At 60.4% G+C, this 17,500-nt stretch overlaps 1 pseudogene; it reads left to right on the forward strand.

Moving 5' to 3' along the window:
- The first annotated feature begins 722 nt into the window (after positions 1-722).
- Positions 723-17,500, forward strand: part of LOC148783632 (uncharacterized) — a 22,708-nt pseudogene continuing 5,930 nt past the window's right edge.

Here is a 17,500-nt window from a genome sequence, read left to right on the forward strand (position 1 = left end):
TGTCAAGGAGGGAAGCAGGACTTCTTCCGGCTGCTTCGGGCGGTATATCGCATCTAAGACGCGGATGTACAGCAGTCGAGATAGCTTCCCTAGCCGCACCCGGAAGCACACCGTCATCCTGCTGCCTCGCAGATCGGATCCACATGGAGGTCGACCTTCATTCCCTACAATTGTTTGCATGCGTTCAAGGGGAGGGAGGGAGACGCATACGTTTACCTGGTTCCGACTCTCCCCAAGTATGTTTGATAGCTTAAAACATGAGAAATTCAAGAGTGGCCGCCATTCCACCGAAACTAGCACACAAATGTTTTCCTAAGGGGCAAACCCATCCCACCACACCACCATGCCCAGTGCACAACGACGTGCGCGCCCAAATCAGCTTTCCGGGGGCAAACACACGGTGGAGCATTGGAACTCAAGCTCCTGCACTGCCCGTCCTGGCCCATAAGACGGTCTGGGCGCGTCGTCCTAGTGCATAGGAATAGCTGGCGAGGTGGGATGGGACCGCCCGGAGCACACCACGGTGCAATGTGTGGCGTGGATGGTGGGCACCGAGGTACGCGTCTACGCACGGTGTCGCGAGTGCCCGGGGCATTACGCACACGTCTTGGGTAGGGGGCAACCGGGTGCGCGTCAAGGCACGACGCATCACCACACGCACGATTGAAAGCAGCGGGGCTCGAGGGCCGGTGAGATGCCCGAGCAGAGCACACCAACGCACCATGGATCGAGGGCCCCTGGGCACACGGCGTCACGAGAGCCCACTGGTGGGCGAGAAAGGCAGACCCAAGCAGTATGCCAGGTGAGCACCTATCTGGCTAACTAGGCACAGCGCCACGAGTGCCTACAGAGCTGAACGAGCTGGAAGCACCCACGCAGTAAGGGTAGGCACACCCACGCTGAAAGGGTTGACGGCTGAGTGGTGAGCACAGAGGTGTGCGCCTAAGCACAGCGCATGGAGTGTCCACGAGTCATCCCAGGAAAAGCACAACCAAGCAGTATGAGCCTGGAGGGAAACGAGTAGCGCGCCTAGGCACCTCGCTGTGAGTGCCAACGGGTTGAACGAGCTTGGCACAACCACGTGGCATGGGTGGCGAGCACCGAGGTGTGCGACTAGGCAGAACACATCGATGGTCTACGGGTCAGCCAAAGCAGGCCCACACCGACGCGTTGGCATGACGCCTTACCCAAATCACGTACCTCAGCCTCGTCCCAACCTGGTGCCCAACCTTCCCAATTATGTTTCATGGCTTAAAACACCTGACATTCCTGAGTGACACCTGTTGGGTGTCAAACTAACCCACATCTGGCCTCATCACGACCCATACCACCTAAATGCACAATGTTGCATCCTTGGGTGCCTCACCACCACACGAAAGGTTGAAGGCAAGGAGCCTCGAGGGCCGGCGGGATGAACGAGCAATGCAAACCCACGCAGCATATGTTGAGGGCCCCATTGTGTGCACCTAGGCACACGGTGCCACGTTGGCCTACGCGTAGCCCGAGCAAGGCAAACCCGCACAGTTTTGCTGGTGGACGCCGAGGTGTGCACCTAGGTACACGGCATCGTGAAGCCCTGCCGGTCGCCGAGATAGGGACACCCAAAATGTACGCCTGGTGTGCTCGCAGGTGGGTGCCTAGGCACAACGAAACAAGGGCCTCCAAGTTGCCCGAGCTGGGAACACCCGCGCGGTATGGGTGGCGAGCATTAAGCTGTGCGCCTAGGCACAATGCATCAACGGTCCACAAGTACGCCGAGACGAGGCACACCCGTGCAGTATGCGTCGTGAGCACTAAGTTATGTGCCTCGGCACAACGCATCGAGGGACCACAAGTCAGCCGAGGTAAGGAAAACCATTGGAGTATGGGATGAGGGCTCCGCGGTGTGCGCCTAGGACCACGGCGCCGCGGAGGCGTGAGGGTTGCCCCATCAAGTCACACCCACGCAGTTTGCAAGGTGGACACCGAGGTATGCGCCTAGGCAAACGGGGTCGCGAAGGAGAACGGGCTGACCGGCTAGGCACACCCACGCAGTATGCCTGGTGGGCACCGAGGTGCGTGCCTAGGCCCACGGTGGGATGAAGGCCAACGGGTTGCCTGAGCTGGGAACACCCACGAGGAATGCCAGGTGGGCACCGAGGTGTGCGCCTTGGAACAGCGCATCTAGGGTCCACGGGTCAGCCCGAGCAAGGCAACCCCACGCAGTATGGGTTGAGAGCTTCGTCGTGTGCGCCTAGGCACCACGGCGACGTGATGGCTTGCGGGTTGCCCGAGCAAGGCCAAACCACGCAGTTTGCCTGGTGGGTAGCGAGGTGTGCTCCTAGGCACGTGGCGTCGAGCTGTGCGACTTGACTGAGCGCATCGAGGGTCCACGGGTAAGCCAGAGCAGCCCACAACCACGCTTTGGCAGCACGCCTAACACAAATCACATAACTCAGCCTCGTCCCAACCTGTTGCCCACCCTTCCCAATTATGTTTCATGGCTTAAAACACCGGACATTCCTGAGCAATACCTGTTGGGGGTCAAACTGGCATACATTTGGCCTCATCACGACCCCAGCCACTTCAGTGCATAATGTTGCATCCTAGGGTGCATCACCACCACACTCAAGGTTGAAGGCAGGGAACCCTCGAGGGCCGGTGGGATGAATGAGCAAGGCAAACCCACGCAGCATGGGTTGAGGGCTCCATGGTGTGCACCTGGGCACACTGTGCCACGTTGGCCTCTACTCGTAGCCCGAGCAAGGCACAACAGCACAGTTTGCCTGGTGGGCACGGAGGTGTGCACCTAAGTACACGGCATCGCGAGGGCCTATCGGGCGCCGAGCAAGGCACACCCAAGCAGTATGCCATGTGTGCACCAAGCGGTGTGCCTATGCACAACGCAACAATGGGCACCAGGTTGCCGGAGCTGGGAACACCCGCGCGGTATGGGTGGTGAGCACTAACATGTGCGCCTAGGCAAAATGGGTCGACGGTCCACAAGTCAGCCGAGGCGAGGCACACACGTGCAGTATGCGTGGTGAGCAATAAGCTGTTTGCCTCGGCACAATGCATGGAGGGACCACAAATCTGCCGAGGTAAGGCACAACATTGCAGTATGGGTTGAGGGCTCCGCGGTGTGCGCATAGGCACACGGTGCCGCGGAGGCCTACGGGTCGCCCTATCAAGACACACCCGCGCAGTTTGCCAGGTGGGCACCGAGGTGTGCGCCTAGGCAAAGGGCGTCGCGAAGGAGTACGGGCTGACCCGCTAGGCACACCCACGCAGTATGCCTGGTCGGAACCGAGGTGGGTGCCTAGGCCCGAGGTGGGATGAAGGCCAACGGGTTGCCTGCGCTGGGAACACCCGCGAGGTATGCCACGTGGGCACCGAGGTGTGCGCCATGGAATAGCGCGTCTAGGGTGCATGGGTCGGCCAGAGCAAGGCAACCCAACGCAGTATGGGTTGAGGGCTTCGTCGTGTACGCCTAGGCACACGGCGACGTGATGGCTTGCGGGTTGCCCGAGAAAGGCACAACCACGCAGTTTGCCTGGTGGGCAGCGAGGTTTTCTCCTAAGGCACTTGGGGTCGAGCTGTGCGACATGACAGAGCGCATAGAGGGTCCACGGGTAAGCCAGAGCAGGCCACACCCACGCTTTAGCATCAAGCCTAGCGCAAATCACATACCTCAGCCTCGTCCCAACCTGTCGTTTCCCACCCTTCCCAATAATGTTTCATGGCTTAAAACACCAGACATTCCTGAGGGACACCTGTTGGGGGTCAAACTAGCATACATTTGGCCACATCACGACCCAAGCCGCTTCAGTGAACAATGTTGCATCCTAGAGTGCATCACCACCACACGCAAGGTTGAAGGCAAGGAACCTCGAGGGCCGGTGGGATGAACGAGCTAGGCAAAACCCACGCAGCATGGGATGAGGGCTCCATTGTGTGCACCTAGGCACAAGGCGCCACGATGGCAAACGCGTGGCCCGAGTAAGGCGCACCTGCCCAGTTTACCGGACACCGAGCTGTGCACCTAGGTACACGACATGGCGAGGACCTGCCGGTCGCCGAGCTAAGCACACCCAAGGAGTATGACATGTGTGCACCAAGGCGTGTGGCTAGGCACAACGCAACAATGGGCTCGAGCTTGCCAGAGCAGGGAACACCCGCGCGGTATGGGTGGTGAGCACTAAGTTGTGCGACTAGGCACAAAGCGTCGACGGTCCACAAGTCAACCGAGGCGAGGCACACACGTGCAGTATGCGTGGTGATCAATAAGCTGTTTGACTCGACACAATGCATCGAGGGACCACAAGTCTGCCGTGGTAAGGCACAACATTGCAGTATGGGTTGAGGGCTCCGCGGTGTGCGCCTAGGCACACGGTGCCGCGGAGGCGTAGGGGTTGCCCTATCAAGACACACCCACGCAGTTTGCCAGGTGGGCACCGAGGTGTGCGCCTAGGCATATGGCATCGCGAAGGAGTACGGGCTGACCGGCTAGGCACACCCACGCAGTATGCATGGTGGGCACCGAGGTGTGTGCCTACGCCCACGGTGGGATGAAGGCCAACGGGTTGCCTGAGCTGGGAACACCCGCGAGGTATGCCACCCGGGCAACGAGGTGTGCGCCACGGCATAGCGCGTCTAGGGTGCATGGGTCGGCCAGAGCAAGGCAACCCAACGCAGTACGGGTTGTGGGCCTCGTCGTGTAAGCCTAGGCACACGGCGACGTGATGGCTTGCGGCTTGCCCGAGCAAGGCACAACCACGCAGTTTTCCTGGTGGGCAGCTAGGTGTGCTCCTAGGCACGTGGCGTCGAGCTGTGCGACATGACAGAGCGCATCGTGGGTCCACGGTCAAGCCAAAACAGGCCACAACCACGCTTTCGCAGCATGCCTAGCACAAATCACATACCTCAGCCTCGTCCCAACCTGTTTCCCACCCTTCCCAATTATGTTTCATGGCTTAAAGCACCAGATATTCCTGAGTGACACCTGTTGGGGGTCATACTGGCATACAGTTGGCCTCATCACTACCCAAGCCACTTCAGTGCACAATATTGCATCATACAGTGCATCACCACCACGCGCAAGGTTGAAGGCAGGGAGCCTCGATGGCAGGTAGGATGAACGAGCTAGGCAAACCCACGCAACATGGGTTGAAGGCTCCATGGTGTGCACCTAGGCAAACGGTGCCACGATGGCATTCGCGTAGCCCGAGCAAGGCACACCTGCACAGTTTGCCTGGTGGACAACGAGGTGTGCACCTAGGTACACGGCATCGAGAGGGCCTGCCGGTCGCCGAGCTAAACACACCCAAGCAGTATGACGTGTGAACTATGGTGTGTGGCTAGGCACAACGCAACAATAGGCTCCAGGTTGCCCGAGATAAGAACTCCCGCGCGGTATGGGTGGTGAACACTTAGCTCGGCGCTTGTGCCCAACGCGTTGACGGTCCACAAGTCAGCCGAGGCAAGGCACACCCGCGCAGTATGCGTTGTGAGCACTAAGCTGTTTGCCTCGGCACAACGCATCGAGGGACCACAAGTCTGCTGAGGTAAGGCACAACATTGCAGTATGGGTTGAGGGCTCCGCTGTGTGGGCCAAGGCACACGGTGCCGCGAAGGCACACGGGATGCCCCATCAAGACAAACCCACGAAGTTTGCCAATTGGGCACCGAGGTGTTCGCAAAGGCAAAAGGCGTCGCGATAGTACGGGCTGACCGGCTGGGAAAACCCACGCGGTATGCCTGGTGGGCACCGAGGTGTGTGCTTAGACCCACGGTGGGATGAAGGCCAACAGTTTGCCTGAGCCGGGAACACCCGCGAGGTATGCCAGGAGAGCACCGAGGTGTGAGCCATGGAACAAGGCATCTAGGGTCCACGGGTCAGCCCGAACAAGGCCACCCCACGCAGTATGGGTTGAGAGCTTCGTCGTGTGCGACTAGGCACACGGCGACGTGATGCCTTGCGGGTTGCACGAGCAAGGCACAACCACGCAGTTTGACTGGTGGGCAGCTAGGTGTGCTCCTAGGCACGTGGCGTCGAGCTGTGCGACATGACGGAGCGCATCGTGGGTCCACGGTAAAGCCAAAGCAGGCCGCACCCATGCTTTGGCAGCACGCCAAGCACAAATCACATACCTCAGCCTCGTCCCGACCTGTTTGCCCACCCTTCCCAATTATGTTTCATGGCTTAAAACACCAGGCATTCCTGAGTGACACCCGTTGGGGGTCAAACTAGCATACGTTTGGCCTCAACACGACCCAAGCCAACTCGGTGCACAACGTTGCATCCTGGAGTGCATCACCACCACAAGCAAGGTTGAAGGCAGGGAGCCTCGAGGGGGGGGTGGGACGAACGGGCTAGGCAAACCAACGCAACATGGGTTGAAGGCTCCATGGTGTGCACCTAGGCACACGGTGCCAAGATGGCGTTCGCGTAGCCAGAGCAAGGCACACCTGCACAGTTTGCCTGGTGTACACCGAGGTGTGCACCTAGGTACACGGCATCGAGAGGGCCTGCCGGTCGCCGAGCTAAGCACACCCAAGCAAGTATGCCATGTGTGGACTAAGGTGTGTGGCTAGGCACAACGGAACGATGGGCTCCAGGTTGCCCGAGATGAGAACACCCGCTCGGTATGGGTGGTGAGCACTGAGCCGAGCGCCTGGGCACAATGCGTCCACGGCATACAAGTCAGCCGAGGCAAGGCACACCCATGCAGTACGTGTGGTGAGCACTAAGCTGTTTGCCTCGGCGCAACGCATCGAGGGACCACAAGTCTGCTGACGTGAGGCACAGCATTGCAGTATGGGTCGAGGGATCCGCGGTGTGCGCCGAGGCACAAGGTGCGGCGGAGGCATACGGGTTGCCCCATGAAGGCACACCCACGCCATTCGCCAGGTGGGCACCAAGGTGTGCGCCTAGGCATCGCGAAGGAGTACGGGCTGACCGCCTAGGCACACCCACGCAGTGTGCCTGGTGGTCACCGTGGTGTGTGCCTAGGCCCTCGGTGGGATGAAGGCCAACGGTTTGCCTGAGCTGGGAACACCCGCGAGGTATGCCAGGAGAGCACCGAGGTGTGAGCCATGGAACAAGGCATCTAGGGTCCACGGGTCAGCCCGAACAAGGCAACCCCACGCAGTATGGGTTGAGGGCTTCGTCCATTGCGCCTAGGCACACGGCGACGTGATGGCTTGCGGGTTCCCCGAGCAAGGCACAACCACGCAGTTTGCCTGGTGGGCAGCTAGGTGTGCTCCTAGGCACGTGGCGTCGAGCTGTGCGACATGACAGAGCGCATCGTGGGTCCACGGTAAAGCCAAAGCAGGCCGCACCCATGCTTTGGCAGCACGCCAAGCACAAATCACATACCTCAGCCTCGTCCCAACCTGTTTGCCCACCCTTCCCAATTATGTTTCACGGCTTAAAACACCAGACATTCCTGAGTGACACCCGTTGGGGGTCAAACTAGCATACGTTTGGCCTCAACACGACCCAAGCCAACTCAGTGCACAACGTTGCATCCTGGAGTGCATCACCACCACAAGCAAGGTTGAAGGCAGGGAGCCTCGAGGGGGGGTGGGACGAACGGGCTAGGCAAACCAACGCAACATGGGTTGAAGGCTCCATGGTGTGCACCTAGGCACACGGTGCCAAGATGGCATTCGCGTAGCCCGAGCAAGGCACACCTGCACAGTTTGCCTGGTGGACACCGAGGTGTGCACCTAGGTACACGGCATCGGGAGGGCCTGCCGGTCGCCGAGCTAAGCACACCCAAGCAGTATGCCATGTGTGCACTAAGGTGTGTGGCTAGGCACAACGCAACGAAGGGATCCAGGTTGCTCGAGATGAGAACACCCGCTCGGTATGGGTGGTGAGCACTAAAGCCGAGCGCCTGGGCACAATGCGTCCACGGCATAAGAGTCAGCCGAGGCAAGGCAAACCCATGCAGTATGCGTGGTGAGCACTAAGCTGTTTGCCTCGGCGCAACGCATCGAGGGACCACAAGTCTGCTGACGTAAGGCACAACATTGCTGTGTGGGTTGAGGGATCCGCGGTGTGCGTCGAGGCACAAGGTGCCGCAAAGGCATACGGGTTGCCCCATCAAGGCACACCCACGCCATTCGCCGGGTGGGCACCAAGGTGTGCGCCTAGGCATCGCGAAGGAGTACGGGCTGACCGCCTAGGCACACCCACACAGTGTGCCTGGTGGTCACCGAGGTGTGTGCTTAGGCCCTCGGTGGGATGAAGGCCAACGGTTTGCCTGAGCTGAGAACACCCGCGAGGTATGCCAGGTGGGCACTGAGGTGTGCGTCATGGAACAACGCATCTAGGGTCCATAGGTCAGCCCGAACAAGGCAACCCCACGAAGTTTGGGTGGAGGGCTTCATCGTGAGCGCCTAGGCACACGACGACGTGATGGCTTGCAGGTTGCCCGAGCAAGGCACAACCACGCAGTTTGCCAGGTGGGCAACGAGCTGTGCGACTTGACAGAGCGCATCGAGGGTCCACAGGTAAGCCAGAGCGGGCCAGACCCACGCTTTGGCAGCACGCCTAGCTCAAATCACATACCTCAGCCCTCGTCCCAACCTGTTGCCCACCCTTCCCAATTATGTTTCATAGCTTAAAACACCAGACTTTCCTGAGTGACTTCTGGTGGGGGTCAAACTAGCATACATTTGGCCTCAACACGACCCAAGCCACCTCAGTGCACAATGTTGCATCCTGGAGTGCATCACCACCACACGCAAGGTTGAAGGCAGGGAGCCTAGAGGGCAGGTGGGACGAACGAGCTAGGCAAACCCACGCAAGATGGGTTGAAAGCTCCATGGTGTGCACCTAGGCACACGGTGCCAAGATGGCATTCGCGTAGCCCGAGCAAGGCACACCTGCACAGTTTGCCTGGTGGACACCGAGGTGTGCACCTAGGTACACGGCATCGAGAGGGCCTGCCGGTCGCCGAGCTAAGCACACCCAAGCAGTATGCCATGTGTGCACTAAGGTGTGTGGCTAGGCACAACGCAACGATGGGCTCCAGGTTGCCCGAGATGAGAACACCCGCTCGGTATGGGTGGTGAGCACCGAGCCGAGCGCCTGGGCACAATGCGTACCCGGCATACAAGTCAGCCGAGGCAAGGCACACCCAGGCAGTATGCGTGGTGAGCACTAAGCTGTTTGCCTTGGCGCAACGCATCGAGGGACCACAAGTCTGCTGACGTGAGGCACAACATTGCAGTATGGGTTAAGGGATCCGTGGTGTGTGCCTAGGCACAGGGTGCCCGCGGAGGCATACGGGTTGCCCCAGCAAGGCTCACCCACGCAGTTCGCCGGGTGGGCACCAAGGTGTGCGCCAAGGCAATAGGCATCGCGAAGGAGTACGGGCTGACCGGCCAGGCACACCCACTCAGTATGCCTGGTGGTCACCGAGGTGTGTGCCTAGGCCCTCGGTGGGATGAAGGCCAACGGGTTGCCTGAGCTGAAAACACCCGCGAGGTATGCCAGGTGGGCACTGAGGTGTGCGTCATGGAACAGCGCATCTAGGGTCCATAGGTCAGCCCGAACAAGGCAACCCCACGAAGTTTAGGTTGGGGGCTTCATCGTGTGTGCCTAGGCACACGGCGACGTGATGGCTTGAAGTTTGCGCGAGCAAGGCACAACCACGCAGTTTGCCAGGGGGGCAGCGAGGTGTGCTCTTATGCACGTGGGGACGAGCTGTGCGACTTGACAGAGCGCATCGAGGGTCCACAGGTAAGCCAGAGAAGGACACACCCACGCATTGGCAGCACGCCTAGCTCAAATCACATACCTCAGCCTCGTCCCAACCTGTTGCCCACCCTTCCCAATTATGTTTCATAGCTTAAAACGCCAGACTTTCCTGAGTGACTTCTGGTGGGGGTCAAACTAGCATACATTTGGCCTCAACAAGACCCAAGCCACCTCAGTGCACAATGTTGCATCCTGGAGTGCATCACCACCACACGCAAGGTTGAAGGCAGGGAGCCTAGAGGGCAGGTGGGACGAACGAGCTAGGCAAACCCACGCAAGATGGGTTGAAAGCTCCATGGTGTGCACCTAGGCACACGGTGCCAAGATGGCATTCGCGTAGCCCGAGCAAGGCACACCTGCACAGTTTGCCTGGTGGACACCGAGGTGTGCACCTAGGTACACGGCATCGAGAGGGCCTGCCGGTCGCCGAGCTAAGCACACCCAAGCAGTATGCCATGTGTGCACTAAGGTGTGTGGCTAGGCACAACGCAACGATGGGCTCCAGGTTGCCCGAGATGAGAACACCCGCTCGGTATGGGTGGTGAGCACCGAGCCGAGCGCCTGGGCACAATGCGTACCCGGCATACAAGTCAGCCGAGGCAAGGCACACCCAGGCAGTATGCGTGGTGAGCACTAAGCTGTTTGCCTTGGCGCAACGCATCGAGGGACCACAAGTCTGCTGACGTGAGGCACAACATTGCAGTATGGGTTGAGGGATCCGTGGTGTGTGCCTAGGCACAGGGTGCCGCGGAGGCATACGGGTTGCCCCAGCAAGGCTCACCCACGCAGTTCGCCAGGTGGGCACCAAGGTGTGCGCCAAGGCAAAAGGCATCGCGAAGGAGTACGGGCTGACCGGCCAGGCACACCCACTCAGTATGCCTGGTGGTCACCGAGGTGTGTGCCTAGGCCCTCGGTGGGATGAAGGCCAACGGGTTGCCTGAGCTGAAAACACCCGCGAGGTATGCCAGGTGGGCACTGAGGTGTGCGTCATGGAACAGCGCATCTAGGGTCCATAGGTCAGCCCGAACAAGGCAACCCCACGAAGTTTAGGTTGGGGGCTTCATCGTGTGTGCCTAGGCACACGGCGACGTGATGGCTTGAAGTTTGCCCGCGCAAGGCACAACCACGCAGTTTGCCAGGGGGGCAGCGAGGTGTGCTCTTATGCACGTGGGGACGAGCTGTGCGACTTGACAGAGCGCATCGAGGGTCCACAGGTAAGCCAGAGAAGGACACACCCACGCATTGGCAGCACGCCTAGCTCAAATCACATACCTCAGCCTCGTCCCAACCTGTTGCCCACCCTTCCCAATTATGTTTCATAGCTTAAAACACCAGACATTCCTGAGTGACTTCTGGTGGGGGTCAAACTAGCATACATTTGGCCTCAACACGACCCAAGCCACCTCAGTGCACAATGTTGCATCCTGGAGTGCATCACCACCACACGCAAGGTTGAAGGCAGGGAGCCTAGAGGGCAGGTGGGACGAACGAGCTAGGCAAACCCACGCAAGATGGGTTGAAAGCTCCATGGTGTGCACCTAGGCACACGGTGCCAAGATGGCATTCGCGTAGCCCGAGCAAGGCACACCTGCACAGTTTGCCTGGTGGACACCGAGGTGTGCACCTAGGTACACGGCATCGAGAGGGCCTGCCGGTCGCCGAGCTAAGCACACCCAAGCAGTATGCCATGTGTGCACTAAGGTGTGTGGCTAGGCACAACGCAACGATGGGCTCCAGGTTGCCCGAGATGAGAACACCCGCTCGGTATGGGTGGTGAGCACCGAGCCGAGCGCCTGGGCACAATGCGTACCCGGCATACAAGTCAGCCGAGGCAAGGCACACCCAGGCAGTTGGCGTGGTGAGCACTAAGCTGTTTGCCTTGGCGCAACGCATCGAGGGACCACAAGTCTGCTGACGTGAGGCACAACATTGCAGTATGGGTTGAGGGATCCGTGGTGTGTGCCTAGGCACAGGGTGCCGCGGAGGCATACGGGTTGCCCCAGCAAGGCTCACCCACGCAGTTCGCCAGGTGGGCACCAAGGTGTGCGCCAAGGCAAAAGGCATCGCGAAGGAGTACGGGCTGACCGGCCAGGCACACCCACTCAGTATGCCTGGTGGTCACCGAGGTGTGTGCCTAGGCCCTCGGTGGGATGAAGGCCAACGGGTTGCCTGAGCTGAAAACACCCGCGAGGTATGCCAGGTGGGCACTGAGGTGTGCGTCATGGAACAGCGCATCTAGGGTCCATAGGTCAGCCCGAACAAGGCAACCCCACGAAGTTTAGGTTGGGGGCTTCATCGTGTGTGCCTAGGCACACGGCGACGTGATGGCTTGAAGTTTGCCCGAGCAAGGCACAACCACGCAGTTTGCCAGGGGGGCAGCGAGGTGTGCTCTTATGCACGTGGGGACGAGCTGTGCGACTTGACAGAGCGCATCGAGGGTCCACAGGTAAGCCAGAGAAGGACACACCCACGCATTGGCAGCACGCCTAGCTCAAATCACATACCTCAGCCTCGTCCCAACCTGTTGCCCACCCTTCCCAATTATGTTTCATAGCTTAAAACACCAGACATTCCTGAGTGACTTCTGGTGGGGGTCAAACTAGCATACATTTGGCCTCAACACGACCCAAGCCACCTCAGTGCACAATGTTGCATCCTGGAGTGCATCACCACCACACGCAAGGTTGAAGGCAGGGAGCCTAGAGGGCAGGTGGGACGAACGAGCTAGGCAAACCCACGCAAGATGGGTTGAAAGCTCCATGGTGTGCACCTAGGCACACGGTGCCAAGATGGCATTCGCGTAGCCCGAGCAAGGCACACCTGCACAGTTTGCCTGGTGGACACCGAGGTGTGCACCTAGGTACACGGCATCGAGAGGGCCTGCCGGTCGCCGAGCTAAGCACACCCAAGCAGTATGCCATGTGTGCACTAAGGTGTGTGGCTAGGCACAACGCAACAATGGGCTCCAGGTTGCCCGAGATGAGAACACCCGCTCGGTATGGGTGGTGAGCACCGAGCCGAGCGCCTGGGCACAATGCGTACCCGGCATACAAGTCAGCCGAGGCAAGGCACACCCAGGCAGTATGCGTGGTGAGCACTAAGCTGTTTGCCTTGGCGCAACGCATCGAGGGACCACAAGTCTGCTGACGTGAGGCACAACATTGCAGTATGGGTTGAGGGATCCGTGGTGTGTGCCTAGGCACAGGGTGCCGCGGAGGCATACGGGTTGCCCCAGCAAGGCTCACCCACGCAGTTCGCCAGGTGGGCACCAAGGTGTGCGCCAAGGCAAAAGGCATCGCGAAGGAGTACGGGCTGACCGGCCAGGCACACCCACTCAGTATGCCTGGTGGTCACCGAGGTGTGTGCCTAGGCCCTCGGTGGGATGAAGGCCAACGGGTTGCCTGAGCTGAAAACACCCGCGAGGTATGCCAGGTGGGCACTGAGGTGTGCGTCATGGAACAGCGCATCTAGGGTCCATAGGTCAGCCCGAACAAGGCAACCCCACGAAGTTTAGGTTGAGGGCTTCATCGTGTGTGCCTAGGCACACGGCGACGTGATGGCTTGAGGTTTGCCCGAGCAAGGCACAACCACGCAGTTTGCCAGGGGGGCAGCGAGGTGTGCTCTTATGCACGTGGCGACGAGCTGTGCGACTTGACAGAGCGCATCGAGGGTCCACAGGTAAGCAAGAGAAGGACACACCCACGCATTGGCAGCACGCCTAGCTTAAATCACATACCTCAGCCTCGTCCCAACCTGTTGCCCACCCTTCCCAATTATGTTTCATAGCTTAAAACACCAGACATTCCTGAGTGACTTCTGGTGGGGGTCAAACTAGCATACATTTGGCCTCAACACGACCCAAGCCACCTCAGTGCACAATGTTGCATCCTGGAGTGCATCACCACCACACGCAAGGTTGAAGGCAGGGAGCCTAGAGGGCAGGTGGGACGAACGAGCTAGGCAAACCCACGCAAGATGGGTTGAAAGCTCCATGGTGTGCACCTAGGCACACGGTGCCAAGATGGCATTCGAGTAGCCCGAGCAAGGCAGACCTGCACAGTTTGCCTGGTGGACACCGAGGTGTGAACCTAGGTACACGACGTCGGGAGGGCCTGCCGGTCGCCGAGCTAAGCACACCCAAGCAGTATGCCATGTGTGCACTATGGTGTGTGGCTAGGCAGAACGCAACAATGGGCTCCAGGTTGCCCGAGATGAGAACACCCAATCGGCATGGGTGGTGAGCACTACGCACAGCGCCTGGGCACAATGCGTCCACGGCATACAAGTCAGCCGAGGCAATGCACACCCATGCAGTATGCGTGGTGAGCACTAAGCTGTTTGCCTCGGCGCAACGCAACGAGGGACCACAAGTCTACTGACGTAAGGCACAACATTGCAGTATGGGTTGAGGGATCCGCGGTGTGTGCTTAGGCACAAGGTGCCACGGAGGCATACGGGTTGCCCCATCAAGGCACACCCACGCAGTTTGCCTTCCGTGCCACGGAGGCATACGGGTTGCCCCATCAAGGCACACCCACGCAGTTTGCCTGAAGGGCACCAAGGTGTGCCGCTAGGCAAAAGGCATCGCGAAGGAGTACGGGCTGACTGGCTAGGCACACCCACGCAGTTTGCCTGGTGGTCACCGAGGTGTGTACCTAGGCTCTCGGTGGGATGAAGGCCAACGGGTTGCCTGAGCTGAGAACACCGGCGAGGTATGCCAGGTGGGCACTGAGGTGTGCGTCATGGAACAGCGCATCTAGGGTCCATAGGTCGGCCCGAACAAGGCAACCTTACGTAGTTTGGGTTGAGCTCTTCATCGTGTGCGCCTAGGCACACGGCGACGTGATGGCTTGCAGGTTGCCCGAACAAGGCACAACCACGCAGTTTGCCAGGTGGGCAGCGAGGTGTGCTCCTATGCACGTGGCGACGAGCTGTGCGACTTAACAGAGCACATCTAGGCAGCATGCCTAGCACAAATCACATACCTCAGCCTCGTCCCAACCTGTTTCCCACCCTTCCCAATTATGTTTCATGGCTTAAAACAACAGACATTCCTGAGTGACACCTGTTGGGGGTCAAACTAGCATATATTTGGCCTCAACACGACCCAAACCACCTCAGTGCACAATGTTGCATCTTGGAGTGCATCACCACCACACGCAAGGTTGAAGGCAAGGAGGCTCCAGGGCCGGTGGGATGAACGAGCTAGGCAAAACCACGTAGCATGGGTTGAGGGCTCCATGGTGTGCACCTAGGCACATGGTGCAACGATGGCATAAGCGTAGCCCGAGCAAGGTACACCAGCACAGTTTGCCTGGTGGACACCGAGGTGTGCACCTAGGTACACGGCATCGCGAGGGCCTGTCAGTCGCCGAGCTAGGCACACCCAAGCAATATGCCATACGTGCACCAAGGTGTGTGCCTAGGCACAACACAACAATGGCCTCCAGGTTGCCCGAGATGAGAACACCCGCGCAGTATGGGTGGTGAGCACTAAGCCGAGCGCCTGGGCACAATGCGTCCACGACATACAAGTCAGTCGAGGCAAGGCACACCCATGCAGTATGCGTGGTGAGCACTAAGCTGTTTGCCTCGGCGAAACGCATCGAGGGACCACAAGTCTGCTGAGGAAGGGCGCAACATTACCGTATGGGTTGAGGGCTCCGCGGTGAGCGCCTAGGCACACGGTGCCGCGGAGGCTTACGGGTTGCCCCATCAAGACACACCCACGTAGTTTGCAAGTTGGGCACCGAGGTGATTGTCAAGGCAAAAGGCGTCGCGAAGGAGTACAGCCTGACTGGCTGGGCAGACCCACGTAGTATGCCTGAAGGGGCACCGGGGTGTGCTAGGGCAGACCCACGCGGTATGTCTGAAGGGGAATCGAGTTGGGCGTCGAGTCCCACCGTGCCGCGAGTGCCTCCGGCTAGCCCGAGTGGGTCGCGGGTGGACGGACGACGGGACTCGGGGAGGGGCGGCTCGAGACGGGTCCATCGAAGGCAACTTGAGGGGGCCTCCCCATCCCCCTCAAGTATGTTTTAAGGCTTAAAACACGAGAATTTCCTGGGTGGCACCTGATGGGGCAGAACTGGCATACGGTCCCCCCGTGCACTACCCCCACCACCTGGTTGCACCGCGATGCCTGCCTGGGTGCATCACCACAGGCAAGGCCGAAGGCATGGGGCCTCGGCGGGATGCCCGAGCTAGGAAGACCCACGCACCATGGTCGGCGGGCATCGGGTTGGGCGTCGACTCCCACCGTGCCGCGAGTGCCTCCGGCTAGCCCGAGCATGGCGCACCCGCGCCGTGTGGGTCGAGGTCCCCGCGGTGGACTGCGGGTTGTGGGCAGACTCGAGCTCGGTGAACCCACCGCGGTGCGCGCGTGCGTGCGTCGTGCCTAAGTGCCTAAGTGCCGTGTGCGCTTTGCGCGTCGCGTGCGTGCGCGCGCGCGTGTGCGCGCGCGGTTTTTTTATGGCCGTTTTGCGGCTCCCGGTCCGGCCACGGGGTGCTGAGATGGGTCATAGCGGGTCGCGGGTGGACGGACGACGGGACTCGGGGAGGGGCGGCTCGAGACGGGTCCATCGAAGGCAACTTGAGGGGGCCTCCCCATCCCCCTCAAGTATGTTTTAAGGCTTAAAACACGAGAATTTCCTGGGTGGCACCTGATGGGGCAGAACTGGCATACGGTCCCCCCGTGCACTACCCCCACCACCTGGTTGCACCGCGATGCCTGCCTGGGTGCATCACCACAGGCAAGGCCGAAGGCATGGGGCCTCGGCGGGATGCCCGAGCTAGGAAGACCCACGCACCATGGTCGGCGGGCATCGGGTTGGGCGTCGAGTCCCACCGTGCCGCGAGTGCCTCCGGGTAGCCCGAGCATGGCGCACCCGCGCCGTGTGGGTCGAGGTCCCCGCGGTGGACTGCGGGTTGTGGGCAGACTCGAGCTCGGTGAACCCACCGCGGTGCGCGCGTGCGTGCGTCGTGCCAAAGTGCCTAAGTGCCGTGTGCCGTGTGCGCTTTGCGCGTCGCGTGCGTGCGCGCGCGCGTGTGCGCGCGCGGTTTTTTTATGGCCGTTTTGCGGCTCCCGGTCCGGCCACGGGGTGCTGAGATGGGTCATAGCGGGTCGCGGGTGGACGGACGACGGGACTCGGGGAGGGGCGGCTCGAGACGGGTCCATCGAAGGCAACTTGAGGGGGCCTCCCCATCCCCCTCAAGTATGTTTTAAGGCTTAAAACACGAGAATTTCCTGGGTGGCACCTGATGGGGCAGAACTGGCATACGGTCCCCCCGTGCACTACCCCCACCACCTGGTTGCACCGCGATGCCTGCCTGGGTGCATCACCACAGGCAAGGCCGAAGGCATGGGGCCTCGGCGGGATGCCCGAGCTAGGAAGACCCACGCACCATGGTCGGCGGGCATCGGGTTGGGCGTCGAGTCCCACCGTGCCGCGAGTGCCTCCGGCTAGCCCGAGCATGGCGCACCCGCGCCGTGTGGGTCGAGGTCCCCGCGGTGGACTGCGGGTTGTGGGCAGACTCGAGCTCGGTGAACCCACCGCGGTGCGCGCGTGCGTGCGTCGTGCCAAAGTGCCTAAGTGCCTAAGTGCCGTGTGCCGTGTGCGCTTTGCGCGTCGCGTGCGTGCGCGCGCGCGTGTGCGCGCGCGGTTTTTTTATGGCCGTTTTGCGGCTCCCGGTCCGGCCACGGGGTGCTGAGATGGGTCATAGCGGGTCGCGGGTGGACGGACGACGGGACTC

Source organism: Amborella trichopoda, chromosome 1, assembly GCF_054954075.1.
Source record: "Amborella trichopoda isolate Santa Cruz 75 chromosome 1, AtrichopodaSantaCruz75HAP2 v2.0, whole genome shotgun sequence".
NCBI lineage: Eukaryota > Viridiplantae > Streptophyta > Magnoliopsida > Amborellales > Amborellaceae > Amborella > Amborella trichopoda.